Source organism: Desmodus rotundus, chromosome 5 (genome assembly GCF_022682495.2).
Source record: "Desmodus rotundus isolate HL8 chromosome 5, HLdesRot8A.1, whole genome shotgun sequence".
NCBI lineage: Eukaryota > Metazoa > Chordata > Mammalia > Chiroptera > Phyllostomidae > Desmodus > Desmodus rotundus.
Window position 1 is genome coordinate 102,748,307 of NC_071391.1, and position 20,681 is coordinate 102,768,987.

Here is a 20,681-nt window from a genome sequence, read left to right on the forward strand (position 1 = left end):
GTAGCCCACCCCTCCCCGCAAAGATGCCTGGAACAGAATCTCTCCCTTTAGTCGTCAGCAGCTTGGACGCGTTAAGTGAAGCCCACGTGACTTCAAAGCAGGGTGCCAAGGCTTGAACGTATTGCGCTGGCATGGATTTGGTCACTGCACCTCCACATTCACCAACAGATCCATCAGAACCAGGAGGATCGGTGGGCCATCGCCAGGCAGAGTCTGAGCCTCCTGACCCACCCAGTTAATAGCACAACATGAAGCCTGGTCTCTCCCAGGGCGCTGAGGTCCCGCTGGGCCGGCACACTCCCTGGAGTCTGTGCTGAATTAGCACCCCCTTCCTGCCAGCCGCCCAGAGGGCTGAGAGCTGCTTTCACTTGCTTTTGTTTACCTTTCAGAGAAGAAACTTCGTCCTTAACAAGGAAAACATGGGGCAAACAAATGATGTAAAAGAATAATAGATTTATGGGAAAATAAATTTGTTCTGGAAACTAAAATCCAGGGCACAGCTATCTGCAGACGGGGGTTCCAGAGCTCTGGCCGTCTTCCACTGACCTCTGTGCCTATTCAAATTCAATTATTTTTTCCTTCCAAAGTTCAAATAAAGCTAGTGTTGGATGCCCTGCCTGAACGGGTTTCTATAGCCTGTCTTCCATCACTGAATGGCAGCGTTCCAAAGACCACTCTTTAAGTCTGGGGAGCGTATTAAGGGGAGACCGCAGTTCTGTCTCAGCATCTGTGGGGGTGACCTCAGCACGGCAGACACGGAGCCCGTGCTGGCCTCCTTGCTGTGTGGGCTCCGCTCTGGCCCGGCTCATCCTCAGCAGGTCTTCTCCAGGGTCTCTGCCGCATTCCCCGGTCCCTTGGCTAGAAACTCTGGATTCTCTCAGAATCTTAGATTCCTCTTCCTCCAGCACTGGGTTGGAGCGAGCTGGGAAGAGGAGAAAATGAAAAAAGAAAATCAGCAGGATTCCCCCAAAACTGTGAATCTCAACAGGCCCATTTTCCCAGGTCCTTCCAACAGATGTGTTTTTCATGGCATTTTAGGAGCTTATGCCCCAGGCATGGCTGCAGCTTCAGGGTAGGAGCAGAGCCAGGGGAAGAGAGGAAGGGTCGCCAGCAGTCCCTACTCTGGCTCCCACAGGCCCCTTGTCCCGCCCTGTGTCACTCCCCGCCTGCCCATGGAGCAGTGCTGAGACTCACCTCCTTTAGGACTGAGCCGAGATCTAGGCTGGGACACCAATCAGTTCACCACCACGCTGGTCATTCCTCAAGTGCTGACTTCTGGCCCCAGCCTGGCCCCTGCTGCTTCCTTCCAGAATGCTCGGATGCCGGTTTTCTATGCTGTCCTGAGCTCATGGCTGTCATCAGTGGGGGCACGGCCGGTTGTGGACCTGCTCCACCCTGGGGGCTCCAGAATGACGAGTTCCCTTTTTTCAAGAAGAAGAAAGGAATGGAAGGTGGTGAGCCTGGATAACAAGTAGACTTTCTTTAGAAATAAGAGGACAGTGTTTCTTTACTCACAGGCCTTGAAGTGCTCTGCTGGTTGCCACAAGTTACTTTTATTTTCTTCTCTCTCTGGTATTCTTCCTGAAGGAGGTGGACAGAGCTGGCTGCACAGATAGCAGGACAGGAGGGTCAGTGTGCTGTCCTGCGTTCTGAGAGGCATGGAGTTTGTGCTGTTGTGCGTTTCCAAGATGCGCTCACGGTGGAGTTGGGATCTGGCAAGAGGCAGGACCAGCTCTGAGTGGCTCCTCCCGGGGCTTCCTGACACCACCTGTCCCTCTGTCCTGCATGCTGCTGGTCTGTGCTGGTTGCCAGCAGGATGTGGAGGGTCAGCTGGCCTCCAGGGCCTTTGGTGGGGTGACACGTTGGACAAGCCCTGGGTCCCTGGGTCACAGTCCCTGGGTCTCTGTGTGGGGAGGAGGAGCCACAGTGGCTCCCATGAGGTGAAGTGGGTAGTTCCCTGGGCTCTGACACTGAGAAGCCCGTTATGACAGTGCGACAGGGTCACCCTGACTGCCAGTCTCTCTCTGACGGGCGGTTGCGCTCTCCTGGCTGGAGCCCTGAGTAGGAGTTGGACTTGGACGGGTCACTTTCCTTCTCTGAGACATCTCGTTCACCCCCTGCAGGAAGGCGTGTGTGATTTCACCCACAGCGTCACCTTTCCCTTCTTCAGCCCAGTGAGAGATAAAGTGGAGTCATCTCTGGAAGGGAGAGCATATGAAGACGAGGTACATTATTACCATAATTTTGAGAACCATTCTGTCCAATACAGAGAGAAACATTAATAATCACCCCTCACCTTTGACAGAGCACAAGTGTCATTATGCAGTTGGGATGTGCAGGTCACTGAGAAGCACATGCTCCCGCCAACGGTGCATCCTTCCCTCTGCTGCTCTTGGGTCCTGAGCAGCGTCACTCATGGGCACCGTGACTGTGAGTGCCGCCAAGACGAGCCAAGGTGCCGAGCAGGTCTTTTACATCCCCATTAATTTTGTTCCTAGTATCATGTCATCAGCAAATGATGAGAGTTCATTTCTTCTTTCCGATTTGAGTGCTTTTTGTTTCTTCTTGTCTGGCGGCCGTGGCTGGGACTTCCCGTGCTGTGTCGATTGACACTTGTGAAAACAACCTCCCTGTCCTGCGTCTGTTACCACGATCATGTGATCTTTATTCTTCCTTGTGTTTACGGTGTAATGTGTCATGTTCTATCGATTTGCAGACATTGTACCACCTCGCATCCCTGGAATAAATTCCACTTCACCGTGGTGTGTGATCTTTTCAGTGCATTACTGGATCCGGTTTGCTCATATTTTGTTGAGGATTTTAGCATCTCTGTTCATTAGGGATATTGGCCTATAATTTTCTTTCTTTCTAGTGTCTTTATTTGGTTTTGGAATTAGGATAATGCTGGCTTTAGAAAATGAGCTTGCGAGTCTGCCCTCCTCTTGAGTTGTTTGGAGTAGTTAGAAGAGGATATTTTTTCACTCATCTTTAAAGGTTTGGAAAAATTCACCCGAGGATCTATCTGGCCCAGGTCTTTTGCTTGTTGCCTCCTGTGCGGGGCCTGGTTGAGTACAGGAAGGACCAAGCAACACACCTGTCATTGCTTTTACCACCAACAAGCCGAAGGACAGGTCAGCAAAGGTCCCAAGGCACCCCAAGACCCTCCTCTGCCAGCCTCCTCCTACCGGCTGCATCGTAGGCTCAGTCACTAAAAGAGTGTCTTGTGGTACTGGAGCTGTGTGAGGCAGGTTCTGCAGAGTCACCAGGCAGGGAAGAGTGGTGTTCACCAGACTGATGCGGTTTACAGCCTGGTGTCAGCTCTGGGTCTCAGGCCACTCAGCCAATGTCCCAGGATATACCAGGTGGAGCCTCCACCTGCTTGGGTGCTTGTACACCTTTGAGTAATGTAGAAGCGACCCAGACCGGGCTTTTGTTGTTAAGAGAGGCATGAAGTACTCAAAACAGGCAACATTCCAGGGCTTAAGGTATCCAAAAGCCATAGTCTGGGATCAGGTGTGAGCGCTCAAGGGTTCTGCAGAGGGCGTGTTGGTTCTCAGCTGCTTCCTGCTTCAGGTGACTCATGGGGCCCCTGGATGAGGTGGGGAAGAGACAGCATGGCCAGGTCACGCAGCTGTGATCCAGTCACTGTGTCATGAAAATTTAGTCCTCTCATGCAGGGCTGATCCTAGCAGCTGTCGTCCTCTGTTCCCTTCCTGAGAGAGCTGCAGTTCTGTTGAGACGTCCAGCCAGGTGCATGTTTCCTGGCTGCCCGGGTGTGTGCAGTCTCCCAGCCGTTGCCCCCACAGCTTGGGGACCCAGACTGGCGGAGTGCAGGGGAGGGCAGGGGGCAGGAAAAGCTCCTCGGGGTGGGGGTAGAAAACGCTTTCATTATCATCAAGACTTTTTCTACTAATATTTTTTGTGTGTCTGCTCCCACACTGGAACTAAGCAGCCATACTGAGTATTTCGCATACTCTCAAGGGAGCAGAGCTCCGCCTCGCCCCAGTGTCTGATGCCAGCAGACCTGTGACAGAGGAACCTGGGGGAATGAGGAAGACGCTCGTCTCCCATCAGTGTGACTCCGTCCCGGCGTCACTCTGTCTGGGCCGCTGGCTACTGCTGGAGCTGTTACGGCTTTTAGACACGAGAATGACATGATCTGTTTATATTTTTTAAAGATCGCTAATAAAGATTTTTGTTTTAAATAATTTACAGTGGATTTCAATAGCAGTTAACATTCAATATTAGTTTCAGGTGTACAGCACAGAGGGTAGACATTTCTATGTTGTCACTGACTAGTGGTCTGCTCGATAAGTCTAGTCTGGGGTCTCTTTTAAAAGAGTATTAATTCCATTCACGAGGGCCCAACATTCACGATCTAATCATGTTAAAGACACCCACGTTGTACTTATTTGTAATAATGTATCAGGGTGACAGTGTTTTCTCAAATCCTACAGGTTTCAGGGGCAGAATTCTGTATCTCATCATCTGTACATTGTATCATGTGTTTCTCCCCCAGGTCAGGTCTCCTCCCATCCCCATGTACCCCCTGCACCCACTTCTACCTCCCCCACCCCTCCCATCTGGAGATCACTCTGTGGTTTGACATTCCAATGATGTTTGACATGTGTCTCGGGAGCACAGGCAGGAGGTAAACCCGCGATTTCCAACCCGTGTGCCCCTGCAGGCGCCCTGCTGGGCGGCAAGAACACTTAGAACCAGCAGCACCTGACTGTTTACTCAGGGGCTCTGGCTCCTTCCCAAAGCTCCTGTCTGTGTTGTTATTATCTCTTAAGTTTCCTTTTCTCCTTTTTTCCTTTCTCTTTTCTCAGATGTTTCTTTCTAATGAATCAACGATTTCATTTCCTAAGTTCTGAAGTAGCCCATAGGCCACAGGAAGAACATTCTTTGACGTCTCTTGGAAACCATGTCCACACGTTTTCATCTCCCACCTAAGGGAAAAGAAGTCCGCGCCCCGACTGGGTCGTCAGGCGTTGCAGCTTCCGAAACTGGCGGGGCGCTACAGTGTGTCTGGGCACACCTGTTGAAAATCGCTCATTTGGGCAGATGAAGAGGGTGAGGTGTGCTTCAGGTACAGAGAGTGGGGGCACACAGCCGGGAGGCAGGAGAGATGGAGACAAGAGGCCAGAGCGCAGGCCCATCAGAGGCCTGTGAGTGAGTGGCCAGGGAAGGACCACGGAAGACACGGCAGGAGAGAAAGGGGACCATCCACGGGGAAGGAAGCCCAGGGGGAGACAGGACAGGGAAGAGGGGACCCTGGGAGGGGCAGGGCAAAAGGTACAGGGGACCCTGAGATAAGGGAAGGATGGGGAGACAGGGGACCATGGAAAGGGGACAGAGCAGGGTGAGAGGGGACCCTCCGTGGGGGCTCAGGGGACCACTGTGGAGGGGGCAGAATACCATGTCACCTGTCCCTCCTTCCCTATCCCTCCTACACTGCCACCCCCATAGAGGGTTCCCTGTCCCCCTGCCCTGCCCATGGAGGGTTCCTGTCCCCCTGCCCTGCCCATGGAGGGTCCCCTGTCCCCTACCCTCCCCCCCATCGAGGGTCCCCTGCGCCCTGCCCTCCCCCCTCCATGGAGGGTTCCCTGTCCTCCTGCCCTCCCCCCCATGGAGGGTCCCCAGTCAGCCTGCCCTCCCCCCTCCATGGAGGGTCCCCTGTCCCCTGCCCTCCCCCCCATGGAGGGTCCCCTGCCCCCTGCCCTCCCCCCTCCATGGAGGGTTCCCTGTCCCCTCCCCTCCCCCCCATTGAGGATACCCTATCCCCCTGCCCTCCCCCCTCCATGGAGGGTCCCCTGTCCCCTCCCCTCCCCCCCATTGAGGATCCCCTATCCCCCTGCCCTCCCCCCTCCATGGAGGGTCCCCTGTCCCCTCCCCTCCCCCCCATTGAGGATACCCTATCCCCCTGCCCTCCCCCCTCCATGGAGGGTCCCCTGTCCCCTCCCCTCCCCCCCATTGAGGTTCCCCTATCCCCCTACCCTCCCCCCTCCATGGAGGGTTCTCTGTCCTACTGCCCTCCCCCTCATGGAGGGTCCCCTGTCCCCCTGCCCTCCACCCTTCATAGAGGGTTCCCTGTCCCCCTTCCCTCCCCCCCATGGAGGGTGCCGGGTCCCCCTGAGATCCCCCCTCCATAGAGGGTTCCCTGTCCCCCTGCCCTCCCCCCCAATGGAGGGTCCCCTATGTCGCTGCCCTCCCCCCTCCATGGAGGGTTACCTGGCCCCCTGCTCTCCCCCCTCCATGGAGGGTCCCCTGTCCCCTGCCCTCCCCCCTCCATGGAGGGTCCCCTGTCCCCTCCCCTCCCCCCCATGGAGGGTCCCATGTCCCTCTGCCCTCCACCCTTCATAGAGGGTTCCCTGTCCCCCACCCTCCATCCTATGGATGGTGCCCTGTCCCCCTGCGCACCCCCCTCCATGGAACCCTGCCCTCCACCTTCTATGAGGTTTCCCTGTCCCTCTGCCCTCCCCCCATGGAGGGTCCCCTATGTCCCTGCTCTCCCCACTCCATGGAAGGGCCCTTGCCCCCTGCTCTCCCCCCTCCATGGAGGGTTACCCGGCCCCCTGCTCTCCCCCCTCCATGGAGGGTTACCTGGCCCCCTGCTCTCCCCCCCTCCATGGAGGGTCCCCTGTCCCCCTGCCCTCCCCCTCCATGGAGGGCCCCCATCCCCTTGCCCTCCTCCCGCCATGGAGGGTTCCCTGTCCCCCTGCCCTCCCCTCTCTATGGAGGTTCCCTTGCCGCACTGCCCTCCCCCCTCCATGGAGGTTTCCCTGTCCCCCTGCCCTCCCCCCATGGAGGGTCCCCTATGTCCCTGCTCTCCCCACTCCATGGAAGGGCCCTTGCCCCCTGCTCTCCCCCCTCCATGGAGGGTTACCCGGCCCCCTGCTCTCCCCCCTCCATGGAGGGTTACCTGGCCCCCTGCTCTCCCCCCTCCATGGAGGGTCCCCTGTCCCCCTGCCCTCCCCCTCCATGGAGGGCCCCCATCCCCTTGCCCTCCTCCCGCCATGGAGGGTTCCCTGTCCCCCTGCCCTCCCCTCTCTATGGAGGTTCCCTTGCTCCACTGCCCTCCCCCCTCCATGGAGGTTTCCCTGTCCCCCTGCCCTCCCTCCCATGGAGGGTCCCCTATGTCCCTGCCCTCCCCCATCCATGGAAGGGCCCTTGCCCCCTGCTCTCCCCCCACCATGGAGGGTTACCCGGCCCCCTGCCCTCCCCCCTCCATGGAGGGTCCCCTGTTCCCCTGCCCTCCCCCCTCAATGGAGGGTCCCCTGTCCCCATGCCCTCCCCCTCCATGGAGGGCCCCCATCCCCTTGCCCTCCCCCCGCCATGGAGGGTTCCCTGTCCCCCTGACCTGCCACCACCATGTCCCCTTGTCTCCCTTTCCTGCCCCTCCCAGTGTCCTGTCTCACCCCTGCCCTATTGTCTTTATAGAGTGCTTCCAGTGCCTTCTGCTTTGTCCCCTCCATGGTGGATCCCGTGGATCACATGTCCCCTGTCCCTGCCTTCTTCCAGGGTCCCCTGTCCACCCTGCCCTATCCTGACCATGGAGGGTCTCTTTTCCCCCCTGCCCTGCCTTCTCCCAAGGCCCCCTGTCTCCCCTGCCCTGTCTTGTTCATGGAGGGTCCTGTCTTTCCTGTCCTGCCTCCTCCAGGCAGGGTGCCCCATTTACCGTTTTGGCTTCTCCCTGAACTTCCTGTTCACTCCACATTGTCCCTGCTGTAGCAGTTGGGCTGTCTCTCCTGCCCCACCCCTCTTAAGGTCCTGCCCCCTCCATGGCACGTCCCCTGTCCCTGCCCTGCTCACTCCCTCCATAGAAGATTTCCTATTCATCTGCCCTTAATGGAGGGTCCCATGTTCCTTCTTTCCTGCTTTGTCCCCCGGTCCCCTGTCTGCCCTTCCTTGCCTTCATGGAAGGTCCTCTCCCCTGCCTGGCTCCCTTCATGGAGGACCCCCTGTCCCCCTGCCCTGTGCCCTCCATGCTGGGTCCCCTGTCCCCACTGATCTGCACCCTCCATGGCTGCTATTCTATCCCCCCTGCCCTGCCCCCTCCATGGCGGGTCCCCAGTCCCCTCTGCCCTGTCCCCTCTACCCACTGCCCTCCATGGAGGGTCTTCTGTTTCCTTTCCCTGTCCCGTCACTCACAGGCCTCTTAGGACTTGAGCTCCGGTCTCCAGTCCTCACGTCTCCTGCCTCCGGGCTGCGTGCAGGGCCCACTGTCTGCACCCGAAGCACGTTTCCCACCCTCTTCATCTGTCTAAACTTTACCTGTGCTCTCAGGACACATGTCCAAGATTCTGAATGTCCAATCACAGAGTGATCTTTCAAAATATAAGTCAGATCTACTCATTCTCGTGTCTGAATGCCCTATTGGTTCTGATAGCATTGTCAGCCCACCCCAGGGCCCTTTATTCTCCCTGTCTGCCCTGTCCTGCACCCCAGCCAGCCTTGCTGTCTCTGTCCTGGGGCCTCCTGCTGTCCCTTTGGGAGAGGCTTCCCCAGTTCTCCATGTGAGCAGCTCTGTCTGAACAGCCACGTCTGAGTTTCAATATGATCACATCTGGGGGAGCCCTTCTGAGTTTGCTTGGGAGTCACCCTGCAGAGGCCTCAACCCTGCATTGTGGGGTATCACATGGCAACAGGTCACAGAGGTAAGATAGGTCACAGAGGTATCCAGGCAACCATCCCCTGTGAGCCAGGTGGGCCAAGGTGTTCTTGCAAGTGGGAGGTGGGCAGGAGGGTGGGGCAGAGTTGAGGTGGGAGGGACTCAACCTGAGTTGCTGGCTTTCAGGTTGGAGGCAGGGGCCAAGGTTTGTGGGTGGCTCCTAAGCTGGGAGTGGCTTCTGAGTCCCTTTGGCAGGGACCTGGAAGGGAACTGTCCCATAAGGAGAAGATTCTGCCAACACCTAGAGCCTCTGGGGAAGAGCACAACCCAATGAACCTGCCTCAGCTTTCTGACCCGCAGCAGCTGTGACCGCACAGGCTGTGGTCTGGGCCACTGCCTCTGAGGTCATGTGTCAGGGCAGCAGTATAGAACCAGTACTGTCCCTGTCACTCCCCAGTCACTTCCCCTAAGTCTGTTTTCATCCTGGCTCTTAGGATCGTCCGAAGTACAGTGCTGTTCTTGTTCTCCTGTGTGTCTCCCAGCCCCTCTCAGCACCTGGACAGTGGCCTGTGAAGGCCCCGCCCCCGAGGCCCAGACACAGAGAGGGCCACAGAGGGGCAGAATATTCTATTCCACACAGTTTTATTTTTTGAATAAAACTGATTCATTAACAAATACATATGATTTCTTCACCCTCTTTAGGACATCTCAAATAAGCTGCCTCAGGGAGGGAGAGGTCCTAACTGCAGACCAGGTTCACGCTGGGATTTGCCTCCTGTCCCCCACTCCTCACAGGCCAGCCCTTGTGCCTCTGGTGGCCAGGTCACCTGTGGTTCTCCTGCCATTTCATCTCACGTTCACCTGCCCGGCGTTGCTTGCAGTGGGGCTCTGACAGCCCTGGTGATCTTAGCTCCCTAGTGATCTCAGTTCAATTCTTACTTGGGGTCCAGGAATTGTGGCCATTGGAGGTGGGGGCAGCTCAGATACTGTTTGCCCAAGGCCACAGGCTTGTCGGGAACAGGTAGTGAGGGATGGCCCCTCCTGAAGCCACTGCCTGGCTGCCCCGCTGGATGGCAGCTCCCCTCTGCTTCCCTTTGAGGGTCCCGGGGACAGTGTCAGGGACAGGCTGAAGTTGGGTGTCTGGCTGGTCTCCTGGGATTAAGAAAGCAGATGCTCTGCAATCAGGAGAGGCTGACAGGGCCGCCCGCAGAGGAGTGCTGCTTCTCCTGGGCAGTGCCTCCTGCCAGGGAACAGCAGCAAATCCAAGGAGATTCTGCAGAGGGACAGGTTTTTTCTTTCAAAGATGAAATTATGAAAACTAAGAAGCAGTGTGTGCTCTGTGGGGAAAACCCAAATAAAACCGCTCTGCAGAAGTGTCTGTTTTGTGAGCTCTGTCTGCACCATGTGGGCATGCGCAGGAAGCAGGGACTACAAGCAGAGGAAGCGGGGATGAGGGGCACAGCAGCAGATGTCAGGCCCAAAGGTGTCCATTTTGCTCACTGATGGTTCTGCCACAGCTGGGAATCCCTGGGAACACCAGCAGCTGTCGGAGTCCCTGTGCTGTTTGCTGGGCCCAAGTGGCTCCCTGGACTCTGGCAGAAAGGCACTGCAGCCAGGCTCTGCCACTCTGGGGCCTGAGGGCTGTGGGCCCAGCAATGACGGGAGAGGATCCCTGCCTGGTGTGCTTGTTTCTTTTGTGTGGCTGGATCTGGCTGAGTGGAGACCACGTGCCCTCAGCTGTCCCTGCTCACCGAGCAGCTCTCAGAGACTGGTGCACAGAGCAAAGTCCAGAGCAGCGCCTAGGGACTCCTTCTGACGCAGTCACCAGGAGTCAGGCTCCGTTTCCGAGGTGGCGAAGGTTGTCACACATACCCGGGTTGGGGCAGACTGCCCACGAAGTTGAGGGGAGTCGAGGGCAGGTCGCCTTCATGCTGGGTGTGTCCTGTGTGTTTGTGCCTGCCATGCTTCTTACCTCTTCCCCTCACAGTGCCTCACAGTGTGGACAAATCCTTCCTTCACCCCTCTGGTGTGCAGAGGTGGCAGGAGTTATGATTTGACGTTATCAATGTATGACCGAGAAGCAGAGTTTTTAAAATACAAAGGGTCCTTTAAAGTTTTAACACTCCACATGGTCAGAAGGCAGTCTCACAGCCTTCCATGAGAAATTAAGAGTTGGACAGTTTTTGTACACATAAATAATAATTAAGGGGTGAAATCACTATTTTTAAAATTAAAAATAAGACATCGCTGTTTATCATAGAATGCAATGCAAATTTCACCCAAAGTTTCTGGAAAAAACAGGACACTTGAAGTTAACTCAGTGCCTAAGCTGGGTTCCTGTGGCCCCTTGGGTCTGGGGCAGAGACACTCACAATGTCCCCCCTGCAGGGGGGCCGGCTGGGGAGTCTGGGTCTGTCCATCCCCTTCCTCCAGCTTCATCTGGGTTGGTGTCCCCAGGAACCACAGACCGGGAGACAGGAGGGGAAGCAGTCTCCAGGTGAAAGCCCTGGGGGTGAGTCGGGCACAGAGCTGGGCTGCTGCTCTGGGAAGGTGTGAGTGCAGCCACCTCAGATGAGTTCTCCCAGCAGGAGGAGGCCCAGAAGCTGGTGACCCTCAGCCTCAGGCCTTAGGATGGAGCAGGCTGCTCTCCCACCCCCAGCTGTGTCCTGTAACCAAACTCACACCTTCAGACCCTCAGTCCTCCCAGAGTGATTTGACAGTGGGAGGTTCATCTGTAACTTACTTTCTGCAGAGACCCACTTGGTTTTCTCACCCCCTCCTTATCTGCTGTCAGCTCTCTGTCCCTATCACTTTGTGGCCCTGGGCCGCAGCACTTACCGCACCCTCTGATCGATCCTGCCGCCTTCACACCCAGCTTCTCAATTTTTTTATTGTGAAAGGATATTGCCTTGTGTGGTGAATCTGATCTCAGGCTCGCTGCATCATTGCCCTTGCAATTAAACCGGAGACTCTTTGCCATTTACAATCATTAGTGAGAGCCCAGGGAGGCCTGGGGGTGGGTCCATGGGGTCCTAGACCCTGATGAAGGCAGAGGGGGTTCCCCTTCCCCCATTTCCACCTGGGCTCTTTCATCTCTGGGCTCCAGCAGCTTTCACTGGCTGTGGAAATAAATAGCTCCTTTCGAGGTGCAGCAAGTGCAGAGCCAAAGGAAGCAAAGCGGTCACGAGAGTCGGCTGCCCTCTCCCCTGTCCACGCATCAGTGTGGGAGCTTTGGAACTTGAATCTAGCATGTCACTTGCTCATGTCACCTTCTAGGTGTTATGGGCCTGAAGCTTTACGTACCGGAGTGCCTCTTTGAAGAAAGACAATGGGCTTCAAGGGCACCCTGTGCTTTTAGAAATGTACTTATCCCAGGTTTAAATTGTAGCAGAGGAGGATCAATGCCACCTAAGCGGGGATGAGGTGGGAGGGACAGGAACCTCATCACCTGCAGCAGAAACCATGTTGCTGTGCCGGAAACGGGAGCTGTGCCTGTTGTGTTGTCTGGCGGCTGAGCTGCCCCCAGGAGGAGCCCGGGTGCATGCTGGGCCTCCTCCTCCACCTCGCATCAGGTTGGTCACCTCCCCTGCTCTCAAATCTGATGCTCAGCTTCCTGTTCATCAGAGGTGGCTCAGAGGAAAGAAGAAGCTTGTCGAGTTTACTCTCTTTAGGCTTAAGATCTAGAACTTTAAGTCCAAAGCCTGGCAGGCTGGATTCAAGTGTCAGCCTGCTGTTTACCATCCGCCCTGCCACGGGCGAGTGAACTCACCCTAGATGCCATTCTCTGGTCTGGTTCCTGGGTTGCCCTCACTGTATGGGGAACACGCCTGGTCCTTCTGTGTGGTGACATGACCCAGGATGCAGAGCCTATTGCCAGTCTCCCTCACAGCACAGAGGAGCTGGACAAGTGGACGCAGGTGGAAGTGGTCTCTTCAGCTTCTGTGTGTTGCCCGTAGATGAGGGGATGGCCCTGACACCCATGTCCCTGCTCCTCAGTGAGAAGGAGTGTGCTGATAGTTCTCCTGTCTGTGAGGCTAGGGCTGGACCAGACCCATGTGTCACTCTGCAGTGGCTCCCCACGGCCTGGCCTTCGTGGCCATGCCGCCCTTCCTGCTCAGGCCTGCTGTGGTTAGCTCTGCTGACCTCCAGGCTTGTTTCCGTCATTCTGTTTTCCACACATGCCCAGTTGCTCTCACTGCCTTTCCATGTTTTTGGCACTGCCAGGCCTGTCTCGCACATGCTGCTGCTGGGCTCCTGCTTTCCTCCAGTAGCTTGAACATCTTCCTCTGCGTCCCCAGATGCTGGGCCTTCCCTTCCTTCTTACTTGTATTCCAGGGATTGCTCCGCTGTCTGGTCCTCTCTGACACTGCCATGCCTAGCACAGCGTCACCCATAGAAGTAGGAATGCCACACATATTTCTTACCTGGGGCAGGAATCCCCCCTCACATTCTGTGGATCGAGGGTGAGTATGTCATTCTTGATCTATGTAAGGACATAGCAGAGACTTTTACTGGGAAGTTACAACATAAAAGCCCAAGATTTCCCAAGGAGACATGCTCTGACCTCCCACCACATCATGGGGATGTGGGAAGAAAGGCTCAGCAAGCAATATGCTGCCTTGACCCAGTTCTGTAGGAGCCAAGATTAGACATGAGACTCAACCAACCAGAGCAAAGCGTTTTCACCCACAGCACAGCAGACACAGGAGCATCAGCCTGGTGCACGGGTTCCCTGCCTCCAAGCTCCTTGGAGCTATGCAATGGGCCCATTTATTGAGGGTTCTCGGTCTGGCAGCTCAGCACCCTGTGCAGGGAGGACAAACAGTCCATGTGCTGTGCAGTTGCGCAGTGGGCTCACTGCTGCCCCTGTGACCCACTTCACTGCCTATGTGACCAGGCCCAGTATGGCTCAGGGTCAGGGGTGGTTAGGCCTTGCAGTTTGGCCCGCTCAGCAAGCATGTGCAAGGACGCTTGGCCCGTGCAGATGTCTCCCCAGTAAAGGGGGTACTTGATCTGGACTTGGAGTCATCTTGACAAGTGATGATGGAGCAGTTCCAGATGAAGAAAGATAACGTGAGGCGAGGCACAGTGTGACAGCTTTCGGGGATCATGACTCACCCAAGGCCCTGGAACATGAATGCTGGCAGGGGCGTGGTGTGAGGGGGAGCTGGACTGGAGAGCCGTGGCCATGTGTGCGTGGCCCTGAGAGGTGGCCGAGGTGTCAGACAGAGTTTGGCAGATGGCAAGTGAGCCATGGGCACCCGGAATCCAGGAGTCCAGTTGGAAAGCTGTGTGTTACAGAGATGGCTAATACGACTACTACCCTTCCGCAAACGAGAAAGTTGAGTTTGTTAAAGCAGCCTTCAGTCTGCCCTCTTTCCACCAGAGCACACTGCCCACTGGCAGGTCACTCAGAAGCTAGCTCCTGCTGCTCACTGAGGATGTAGGGACGACCCTGCCCCCCACCTGCAGTGTGACTAGGGGAGGGGCCCACTAGCTGGGGAAGGAGGGTCGGGGGTCCTGAGGGCACCTTCACTCCTCAAGGCAACCCTGACTTCTCCTGTTAAGCTCCAGGTATAAATATTAATTTCACCTAAAAAATACCTTTCATAGCAACATCCAGGTGGTGTTGGACCACCTGTCTGGGCACCATTAATACATAAAATTGCCCATGGACATAGTCAATGAGTGTTGATTGAATACTAATCTGTGCTGGAACCGGGGGGTTCGTCAGAGAGTCAGAATGTCAGGCACCCCCTGTTTATCAGCAGAGATGGCAAATGCCCTGTAGTGCAGGAAGGACTGTCTGGGGTAAATGCTGGTCTCGTTGCACAGGAGCAGACAAAAAGCAGAAGTGGCTAAGTGTGAAATTGTGTCTGCCTCCCTAAGTCCCAGCCACTGCCCTTCCAGTGGGAGTGACATTTTTAGGGCAGACTCCAGTCAAGGCAGACAGACACCCTGACATGATTGCTGTGAGGTGTAAGGATCACGGCTATGGTGGGAGCACTTGGCCGAGGACAGAATTTGGGGACGCAGCTGAGCGATGAGGCCTGGGTGGAGGGGGTGGGCAGGTTGTGGACAGGCCCCCTTCTCACCTGGGAGAGGAAGACAGTTGAAGAGATGCTGACTTCTCTGTGATGGGGTAGATGGAAGTAACACAGCTTCTTGGCAGGAGAAAGGACGGGGGAATAGCCCCACCCACAGATGACATCCAAGCTTGTTACAGTTATTTCAAGCTCACATCATTCAACTTTTACCAAAACTGCTGTTTTCTAATAGGACAGTTGAGAGTCATTCTCGTCCTTTTGTTGCCTCAGTTTGCCTACCAGGAAGCACGTGATGGAAATAGAGGAGACAGAAGAGGGCTTAGGAGTCCATGATTTCTCACGTCTCACAGTAAAGGATGGCAGGCTGTTACTGGTATCAGTCAAACCCTGAGTGAGAGAGTTGCAGCTATGAAAGGAGGAGCCTCACCTCTCCCAGACTCTCGTCCCAGGGCTTTGTGCAGGTGCCTGTGGATTAGCAGCATGTGCACTGTGACTGTGGCAGTGGAATCAAATCTTAGAGGACAGGTCCTTTTCCCAATGCGGAATTCTTAGTTTAGTACCAGAAGGGACAATCATTCTATTTTAATTCCATTGAAATTTTTTCCCTCTGGTTGGCAGAAGGCAGTGATTACCTGCAGATAGTTGAGGTGCAGGTCCTTTGTACTCCTCCTCCTCTGGTGAGGGTGGCAGCTCCTTCTTTAGAGGGAGACAGCTGAAGGGCAGGAGGGACCAAAGCCCACGATGACGCAGCCCGGAGCCTGTTAGACGCTCTCACCGCGCCTAACCCTCCCCTGGGCTATGCACTGTTGCCACCTTGGTTCCCGTTGGTCCCCTCTGCCGTGCAGTGAGGGCTGTGACCTTTCCAGTCCTTGCCTCCTTGGAGATGCTCGGTCATCCCAGTGAGAGGGTCACTTGCGCCGAAGTCATGCTATGCTTTGTGCCTTGTGATGGTTTGTGACCTCACTTCACTTCGCACAAATCCCCTGACACCGCTGAGCTTCCCGCTCATGAGCTGCAGTGGGAGGCAAATAAAACACAGGAACAGCAGCCCTGGGAGGAGTCTGAAACCCGAAGTGAAGTTGAAACAACCTCTGCCCCTTCACCTCTATTTCTCAAACACCTTCATTTCCAAGGGGCAAGAGTTGGGCACAACTTCATCTCTCAAAGTTGTCATCTTATTTCCATTTTTAGAGAACTGCCACTAAAGAAAGCCTCATCTATCATCTTTATGAAGGCACCAGAACTGGATATTTTTCAAAGAGATTCCCAGGCGTGGCTCTAACAAGGGTAGTTTTTGTACGCACTTCTGGAACTCTGTTGGAAGTAGCCTTCGGGTGGATTATTGCAGTTACGCTGAAAACTTGGTTTTCAGTTATCCCACAACTGCTGGGTCTCTTCCAGACTGAGACACTCCTGGTGTTTACCATGCAGACATTTACTAGATCTTTCCATTTTTTTAATTCTTTTATCCTTACCTGAGGACATGCCCAATGATACTTTTAGAGAGAGGAAGGGAGGGAGGGAGAGAGGAACATTGATCAGCTGCTTCTCACATGCCTCCCCCTCCCAACCACCGGAGACCCAACCTGCGACCTCTCAGTTTACAGGATGAGGCCCCAACGAACTGAGCCACACCAGGCAGGGCGCATTTACTAGGTGTTGATGAAGCCATCGACCCTTTTTGGTTCTTTTTTTCTTGATATCCTTTGCCTCCCAAATAAAAGCTCAAAATTCAGGAGCAAGTACAGTCTGTTCTCCTTGAAGCTGGAGCATGTCTTGCCCACGTTTGCAGCATCTGAATGGAGGATTTCGAACTTCCTCTGTTGCCGTTTATGGCACTGTAGATATTGTGAGTGGGCCTGGCCAACATCACCACCGGCAGGACAGTTGCTTTCAGTGAATGGGACAGTCTTGATGAGTGAAGACTAGTGTTTCTCACGCCATTCTCATTCACATAAGGTATCGTGAGAAAAGAATTCAGTGTGCAAACAAGTTTATGAAAGATTGCATATTATACCCTTTCTCGAAGATCCAGGTGTGTACTGCCCAGTGCAAGGCTCTCTGACATTCTACAGTGAAGAAATCTGTTCACACTTTGCATCTTGCCCAGAACCAGTGGTTCTCTGCACACTAGGCTCTCAGTGAGACTCCTGGGGCACCGGCAGAGTGGACAAGGCTAGAGTCACGGTACCTAGGCTCAGACCGGGCCTGGTGCTTCTGGTGCTGCTCCTACCCATGCAGATTTATTCAAGTCAAACAACTACTCTAACACCTGCAAGTAACCCCTCCCACAATACCATGACTAACCCAAGTGCAGCGAATGCCGTCCCCCCGGCAAGTGGCGGTGCTCTGCAGTGAACAGCCAGTCTCTCTGTAATCTTGTTCTCTCTTCTCCATCTCCACTGTTAAAAGATGTGGGCCAAGAAATGTCTATCCTTCTCCATCTTCCAAACCCAATCCAAATGGCATCTAGTGTGACAAGGAAAGAATGGGTCTTCGTCAAATCTAATTCCATACCTAATTTTCTTGACACAGAAAATGTTGAGGATCTCAAATTTGATGGGTCTGAAGACATATTGAAGGTTTGCCTAGATGATGAATGCCAATATTAAATCTCGTGGACTTTCAGATACAAGATGAAAAAAAAAAAAAACACATCCAGAATTAGTTCAGAGATGATTTTCTTAAATGTGGCTCAAAGAGTATGTACACATAAAATTCTACCTTGAAAACAAATACTACTCGGTGGCCCTGGAGAACATTACACTAAGTGAAATAAGCCAGTCAGAGAAAGACAAACACCATACGAATTGACTCATACATGGAATCTAATGAACCAACTGAACTAACAAGGAAAGTGGGGACAGATTCACAGATGGAGAGCAGGAGGACAGCTAGAGGGAGGTGGGAGTGAGAGGGTGGGGGGGATTGAGCATAAAGGAAAAAGGACTCATGGACATGGTCAGTGTGGTGATTGCTGGAGGGAGGGAGGTGTACAGGGACTACAAGGTAATGGGAAACATTTTAAACAAATAGAATAAAAAAGAAAAGCAATAGATTTTATCTCATCTAGAGGTAAAGGATTTAATTCTGGACAGAGTCAGTTTTCCTTTGGTTAATTACAGTTAAAAGGCCATAAAACAGGGAACGCAAAAGGCTATGGTTCGTTTCATATGTGCATTAGAAGGAACTTCCAGGTGTTTCTGTAAATCGTCACTGTGTTATTGTTTCACAATACTGATTCAATGTGGGTGTGACTCTAGATAAAACTTCACTTTGTCAGGCTGTCACTGGTCTCCTGAGAACTGAACTCTTTCTTATGAGGCTTTGGATTTGACATAGCACTTGACTTCTTGTGTAGTGACTGGTATGAGCCAGAGCAACGATGGACTGGAATCCACCCCAAATGCAAGCATCATGAGGAAATTTTGCTCATATTCAACAAGTGCCCAGATTCATTTTGCTAAACTAATTCCAAAGAGTGAAAGTACACTGACCTCAATGAATTTCAAAATGCTTATTATTTCTGCATATGTTGAATACTTTTTACAATTTAAAAAATGATGTGTTTTGATAAAGCTTAAAATTGAAAAGGCAACTAATATGAAGAAGACAAAACTTTAAGTATTTGGGAGGTGAAGACTGGAAGCTGCCATTAAATTCACATAAACTTTTATACCCTTTCTGTACATATTTTTTTAAACTATGAATCAGAATAGTCACATTTGGAACACTTTCTGTTATCGGTCAATATTTTTAGATAGTTATAACCTAATCCAAAGCCTACTCTGTGCTTGATTCTGGAAACCAAATCTTTTCACATCTGCCTCGATGCACAGGACCTTTTTCAAAATAGTCATTCCCTGGAGTCTTTGTTCGCAAGGTCACACACTGATGCTTAGATGTTCCGTTATCTACTATGGCTGTGGGAGTCCTGATAACCAAAGCAAATTTTTTTTCCACTTTTAGAAACCTCTTCAGAAACACACACCCAGCAGATCTGAAGCTGCTTTAGTGGCTCATTTCCTGTCTCTGGAAAGGCACAGGAAATTCAGGCGTGTGTGTGAACCTGACTCTTCACCCTGCCCCAGATGCACCTCCAGAGCTCCAGAGCACTCCAGAGCCACGGGAAGGGCCTGCCCCGAACCCGAATCCTGCCACAGCTGTGTTAGTGCTGGAGCTGGTGTCACCTCCCTCAGTCCTCCAGACCTGGGGCAGGCACCAACCCCACCTTCACTGCCAGGGCCAGCTCCTGAGCTGGAGCCAGCTGGACTCCCAGCTCCATCCCCAGGACCACACAACCCAGGGGCTGTGACCACTAAGCCCCTTGTAAGGGAGGAGAAGCCCAACATCCTGACCTTCCCTCCAAGGCTGGTGGCAGAGAAACTGACAGGGATGGACGTGGTGAGCAGTGGGCCTCTCAGGATGGGGGGGGGGCAAGCCTTCCCTCTGCTGTCAGCGCCCCCACCTGCATGTTCCTGACCCATATGCCTGTGACCTGGGTCCAAATCACAGCATCAACACACACCACCCATGGGTCCTGGGAGATTCTGTCAATGCCCAGGCTTTTGCTGCCCACCTGTGGACAGGGGTGGTGGACACTCACAGGACCTGCTGCACAGAGTGTAGCATCACACAGAAAGCTGGGTGGGTCCTGGCCCATTAGATGAGGAGGGAAGCACAGTGTGGGCAGCCACGTACATGAGTGGACCATCCACTTGCCCATGAGGCTCAGTAACCTCAGCCCTGATTAGGCACCGGATGTGTACTTCAGTCCAAGGGAGACAGAGAGACAAAGCCCGAGGTTGTAGGTCCCACAGGGGAGTGTGCCCTGGACAGGAATTGGGACCACAGCACTGATGCGATGCAGGAAGATGCCCCTTAGGATGAGCACACTAGAGCCGCATCCTGGAGCCCGGAGTCAGTGAGGATGGGCTGGGGAAGATGCCCCTGTCCCTTCCCCATTGAACTTGGGTCCTGGGTCATCCAGTACTGGGTGCCCTCAGTGGACAGAGAATGAATCCCAGGGACGCCCTCGAGGCTCAGGCCACATCCTCAGCTTCCTGAGCTTTTGTTTGGACTAGTTTGATCCCAGCAGGGTGTTGGGGACACTGAGCTAGGGAGAGGCAGGGCTGGGTGACACTGACGTCTCTCCTCAGGAGCTGTTCAAGCAGGTGCTGCCCCACCAGTGCCTGGGCTCTGTCTGGCCCCCGAAGCACAAGCACGGAAGACAGCACCAAGCATCCACTGTCAGTGCCACCATCAGCCAATACAACTCTCTGGTCACCTGTGTGATCACCACCTGCCTCGGGGACCCAAGCATGGTGGCCTGGGACAGGGCCAGAGTGGTGGAGCACTGGATCAAGGTGGCCCAGGTATGTGATGGGAGGCCCAGGGGAGTGGCCCTCTGGAGCCTTAAAAGGTGCCTCTCCTGCTTTACCAGCTCTCAGGATTGAGGTCTGAGGTCTGAGTCCCAGCACAGGTACTAGGTCCTTTGTGCCAGGGGCACGCTGACCTGACTCTCAGGTCCCAGGGGTGGGAGGCTCACTTCCTAGCTGGCTGCTTCCTTGGGCTAAGATCCTCCTCTCAGGGAGTGTTGGTCTTTGGGTCCTAATGGTGCCCACCCTGAGCATCTGTCCCACCCAGGAGGGCTGTCCCAGGAGGGCACTGAAGTCAGAAATCCAGCTCCCTACCTCACAGCTCATCTCTTCCCTCCCTAGGAGTGCAAGACCCTGAGGAACATGGCTTCACTGCACGCAATAATATCGGCCTTCAGGAGCGTGCCACTCCATAGGTTAAAAGACACCTGGGAGAAAGTTTCCCAGTATGTAGGCCTCTCCCCATTAGAGGACGGATGGTGAGGTGTCTCCCGTTTGTCTCTCAATGGCCCCTAAGCATGTGGCACCTCCTGGGAGGCAGCCTTCCCTGCTGACCAGGACAGAGCTGTTGGGAGAGTTCTCTAAGCTTCCCTGCCACCTCAGGCCCTCAGCTCTGCTTCCGCAATGTGTTTCCTTAAATGC

General features: G+C 54.2%; 1 long non-coding RNA gene across 1 annotated transcript; it reads right to left on the reverse strand.

Annotated features, from left to right (window-relative positions):
- Positions 1-438: 438 nt before the first annotated feature.
- LOC128781046 (uncharacterized) lies at positions 439-2,689 on the reverse strand. Its single transcript, XR_008426936.1, has 4 exons — positions 2,297-2,689; positions 1,516-2,198; positions 1,195-1,421; positions 439-922 (listed from the first exon to the last, which is right to left on the reverse strand). It is a non-coding gene; the product is annotated as an uncharacterized lncRNA (long non-coding RNA).
- Positions 2,690-20,681: the final 17,992 nt, after the last annotated feature.